The sequence below is a fragment of the Protopterus annectens genome, chromosome 1.part2, assembly GCF_019279795.1.
Source record: "Protopterus annectens isolate FY-2018-M chromosome 1.part2, PAN1.0, whole genome shotgun sequence".
NCBI classification, from domain to species: domain Eukaryota; kingdom Metazoa; phylum Chordata; order Ceratodontiformes; family Protopteridae; genus Protopterus; species Protopterus annectens.
In genome coordinates this window covers 354,007,900-354,013,731 of record NC_056727.1, presented here as the reverse complement: position 1 = coordinate 354,013,731, position 5,832 = coordinate 354,007,900, and positions in this window count along the sequence as shown.

Here is a 5,832-nt window from a genome sequence, read left to right as displayed (position 1 = left end):
AAATATGATTATTATATTTTCTCTCTTTTGCCATTTTATACACTGAGGATATATATTTTCTATCTTGTTGCAATGCTTCCCACAGATGACATGAAATAACTAGTTCCTCTTTTTTAATTTCCGAACTGGTAAAATAATTTATGGCCAAATCTTTTAACTGCCTCATTATAATTAAATAAGAAATGGGAAGATTCATCTCTTTTAAGATATCCTGTACCGCTACTTCTAAGAAGGGGTATAAATCCCTTACAGTTAATTCCTTAATAAATGGATATTTCTTTAAGTCTATCAGTTGATTCCCAATAGTTATATTAGGATTCCCATCAAACGGTTGAAACATCATCATATATTTTAAAAGGTTCAAGGAGGCAAACAGAGTTTGAGTCGCCATTGCCCATACCTTGATGTGCTCCATTAACTCATATTTACTCAATGTTTTTATATTCAAAAATGGTACAGCTTTAACATTAATTCCCTTCCCTTTTATATGCTTATAATTTAGCAGTACCCATTTGGGTATCCATTTTCTACTTTCACTGTCCAAGTAAGACACCCTTACAATCCTATTGGCCTGAATCACTGTATAATACATCTCAAAATCCGGTAAATCCAACCCCTCGTTTTAGGAGCCATCAGTTTCTCATAGGATATTCTCGTTTTTCTGGGTTCCCACAGAAATTTCCCCAATCCTATCTGAAATTGCTTAAAAAAGGATTTCGTGATTTTAAGTTGTGCTGCTCTAAAAATATATAGCATTCTGGGGAGAACGTTCATTTTTATTATCGCTGCTCTTGCCATCATCGGTAGCTTCAACTTACTCCATCTTTTCAAATCCATTGTTATTCGGTCTCCAGTTGCCTTAATATTGTTGATAAAAATTCTCTATTTTCAGTTGAGAAGTCAATCCCCAAATATTTTATTCTTTCTTCTGTCCTTACTCGTCCTATCAATGGTAGCATTGAAAAAGGTGTAGGTGTCTTTAGAGGGAATATTTTGTTTTTTTTAAAATTTAGTTTGTAATTAGCAATTTTCTCAAAGGTTTGTATTGCTGTTAGTATTTTTTCCGTATCTGACACCGGTGTGGTACTGTATATATTTAGATCATTTGCAAAAGCAGCCATCCTAACCTTTATCCCAAGAAGTACAGGTGAATTATAAAAAACATTTTGTTTCAAATGAAGAAATAAAGGTTCCAAATACAGATTAAACAGTATGGGAGACAATGGGCACCCCTGTCGAGTTCCATTTTTAATTTGAATTCTTTTGGAACATTCATGATTTATATATAAACTAGTGTATGCATTCTTGTATAAATTTCTTAACATAGAAATAAAGAGCTGAGGTATATTGAAATATGATAATGTTTCAAATAAATATGCCAAATTAACTCTATCGAATGCTTTTTGAGCATCAATTATTAAAGCATATATGTTCATATTTTTATACTTCGCATAAGATATTAAAGTATGAAGAGTTAATGTATTGTCTGTAGTCAGTCTCCCATCTATAAACCCCGCCTGTTCTTTTGATATTATCAAGTTTATTATTTTTTTTAATCTACTAGCTAAAATAGATGTCATGATTTTCATATCAATATTCAACAATGATATGGGCCTATAATTGTCTGGATTTTTGGGATCACTATTCTCTTTCAATATCAGAATTGTTCTTGAGGCATTAAAATGAAAATCATTGCTGCCATTCGAAATGATATAATTAAAGGTCTGTGAAAGTACGGTGCTCAGAATCCCACTAAAAGATTTATAAAATTCAGAGGTCATACCATCTGGTCCTGGGGCTTTATGTGGCTTTAATTTCTTAATTGCCTCTGGAACTTCATCAGCTGTAATCAATGCAGTCAATTCTCCATGAGAATCCTTGTCAATCTTGGGAAAATTAATTTTCTGTAAGAACTCTTTTCTCTCTTCATCATGCCCATGAGTTTGTTGCTCACCATATATCTGATTAAAAATTGATTCAAAAATCTTCATGACATCTGACTTATCAGTATATAACGTATTGTTATGATTTATTTCGGTAATTAATCGTGTCGATTTCGTCTGATTAATAATACGGGCTAATGCTTTCAAGGGAGTTTGAATGTGATTTGCATATTTAACTAAACTTCTTTGTTCATACAGTGTCAATTTTCTGTTGTGCATAAGAAACAGCTCTTTCTGACATCTTAACAACTCAGTTTCTGTTTGTTCAGTGTAGTTACTCATCAGCTCCTGGTCCAATAATTGTATTTTAGTTTCCAGATCCAGTTGTTCTTTATTTTGGAGTTTTTTATAATAAGTGGCTTTCTGAATAAATAATCCTCTTAACAAAGTTTTAGTTGTAGCCCATTCTATATCTAATGGATGTTCATTACGGGGTATATTGTATACTAATTGTTTAAGTATCTCCTTAACTTCCTGTACTATATCTTCTTTGGTTAATAGGTATGGGTTTAATGACCAATTATATCCACCATGATTTTTAGTATTCAAAATATTCGTCTTTAAAATTAAAGTTATTTTAGAATGGTCTGAGAGCTGTCTAGCTTGATTAGAAACCCTAGGGTCAAGTGAAATGAACACTTCTGGAATTAAAAAAAAATCAATTCTTGACCACATTTTATGACAGCTAGAATAGAAAGTAAAGTTTTCTGCCTTTGCTTGTATGTGTTTGTGTTTAAAAGGGTCATACAGTTTGAAATCTGTTCTCAGTTCTTTCAACGCTACCATTGCCTGCTTATTAAAAGCAGTCAAGCTCCCAACTTATCAGTTTTAGAATCTTGGTATGCATTCCAATCCCCATCACTATGTAACAGTTGTTATATGACTGTAGAATAGAGTAAATTGAAGCTATATAATAATGTTGGTTCACATTTGGGGCATAAACACATAAAAGTACTATCGGCTTATCCAAACTTTCAGTTTTGAGAACCACCAAACACCATCTGCCTTCTTTATCTATTTTGTCCTCCAAAATTTCTCCTTGAAACTGATTCTTGATTATAATTGCCACCCCAGCACTATTCGTAGTCCCTTCCGCCTTTACAACCTTCCTAATCCATTTCTTGTCCTTCATTGTTTCCCACTGGTCATTAGTCAAATGTGTTTCTTGTAATAGAATAAAACCTGCTTTTGATTTAAAAAACAGATGCAGAAACAGCTTTCTTTTTTTCATGTTCTGGAGTCCTTTAACGTTCCAGGAATCTATTATCCACATTCTAAACTATAAATTGATGAATAATGGTATCTATTTTTTGTTTTCCACCTTAAATTGACAAGTGTTGGTATTACGTGAATTTTTTGGAAGCAAAACAGCCATCCCATCCCTACCCAGTGCCTATCCACTATTCCTCCGGACCAGGATGAACATAGGTTTTTCACATTGGGTAACATTCCCCAAGTAGCTAATCTACTAATTCTATTAACTAACAATAAAATAGCATGCAAAAAACCTACACCAACTATATCTACGTCTACAAAGCCTAACCCAGACATTCCCTACTAAACACTGCACTCAAGTAACTACAGCTCTGAACATTTCCCTAGTATTCATGTAAACTAATTGTACCTGACATGTCAAATAATTCACTTTTAACAAACTTTAAATTCAGCAATAATATGTTAGCATTATAATTACTTGTTCCAAATCCTTTTAACTAACAGTTCACTTAATAAGCACACAGTTGTTATACATTTGTTTAAAACAAGCCATTATTTAGGTCAGCTATTTATCTTCAAAACATTCCTACAATATTGCATTTAATTTTTATAGATCATTACAGTTAGACATCACCTATATTACACATCTACTGCTACTGTTTGCTAATTATACTATATATATATTTTTCCTTTTTTCCTCTTTCCCCAAACTGATCATAGTTAAAAGATACTTATTAATTCACTTATTTATTCACTAAATAAAACACAGTAAGTTACAAAACACGCATGCAAAGGAGAAAAAAAAAAAAATAACACAAAAAATAGACTGCATTACCTGGATTTACCACTAAACCATAGACTCTTATACAGCAACAGCCAAACCATACATTTTTATCCATACAAGACACACTTTACCTCATTGATCGTTTTACAGTCATTTTAGCATCAAATGAGTCCCAAAAAGCTTTGTTTTCGATTTACAGCAGCTCTTCTTGCTTCCCAGCAGTTGCAGCAGTCCAGGCAGTTCATTTTTCGAATTTTCACGCTCGCGACGGGGGAACCAATTCAGGAACGGACCTCTCAGCTGCACCACACTCAAAACAGTCCCCCTGCTTCCTTTACCTTGTTTCCTGCTGCCTCGTGGGTCAGGAGCGCTCGTTGAAGCCATAAAACGTAGTGGAATCTTCGTGTTCCAGCTAGGAAGACGAGATTAAAAGATAAAACGGAGAATTACCAGGCCTGCTGAAGAAAGAAGAACACACAAAGGATTTTGAAGCCTCGGATCCTCGTAAATGAAGTCTCCCATTCTCTATAATGCAGGAAGAAGCCAGGATGGACTGTTCAATTTTCAGACTGTGGCACAGCCTTAAAAAGCTTCAAGAAGGTGGGTCTGGCTTCTTTTTTTGTATTTACAGTGTATTTAATGCCATCAAGAGTAAAGATTAAACTGTTAGGATATTTCATTTGAAATCTAATGTTTTTGTCAATTAGAAACTTACAGTATGGAGCCAGCATTTGTCTAGACTGTCTTATTTGTGTTGGTAAATCCTGTGTTATAGAAACTTTATAACTTTGCCACATTATAGATCCCCCAGATTTTTTTATGGTTAGAAGTATTTTATTCACATCCTGGAAGTTTAATATTTTGACATACACAGGTCTTGGTGTATTTGAAGCTTGGGAATTCCTGTAAGCTCTATGTGCTCTTTCGATGACAATTTGCTGAACATCCACAGAGTCCTTAAGTAATGTTTCAAATATTTGTATGATAGAAGTTGTCAGATCATTATATTGGATTGATTCTGGGATCCTTCTGATGATTATGTTGTTACGTCTTGATCTTGCTCCCAGGTCCAGAATTTTGTTTTGCATCATTTGAATATCAGCCTCATGTGTTTCAGATCTTTTAGTGAGCAATGCTATATTGTCTTCATTTGCTGCTATTCTGGTTTCTGCTTTCTCCATTCTTGTTAGAATCCGATTACATGTCTCACTAAATGTTTGTGTGTGGGATGTTAGGTCTTGTAAGGCATCTTGTATAGGTAATAATGCAGACTTAATTTCTTCCATCGTAACCTGTTGATCAGATTTCGCTGATGCCCCTGTTTTTGCAGTCTCCTGCTGTCTAAATGTTTTCTGTCTCTTAAATATGGATTCCTTCTCTGGAGACTGTAATGCTGACAGTTTAGTTTTAGTAGTTGTAGTGTCCATATTTTTATCTTCTTTTGACATTTTGAAATGCTGCAGATAGAGATGATTAGCAAGTAAATATTTCAGTAATGAGGTAGTTCAGTCCTTTGTTTGGTGCTCTGTTCAGAATCAACCAAGCAATCAGTTCCAATCCTGTTGTCACCAAGTATTTTTTTTCGATTTTTTTTTCTTCGATAAGATCGCTGACTTCTAGTAGTTTATTAATTGCTGTCAATTAGTTGATTAACTCCAAATGTACATCCGCAGAGTTGATTTTTGTTTCTGGTCTTTGGAGAGCTGAAGTACTGCAGTGCTTATAGAATGGCGGCCATCTTTGTCTCTCGGATCATCTGTTTCCATTTCTTCTGTCCTCTGCATCTTGCTCTGCCACACCAACCACCTGCATGTCCTCTCCCACCACATCCATAAACCTTATCTTAGGCCTTCCTTTTTTCCTGTTACCTGGTAGCTTCATCCTTAGCAT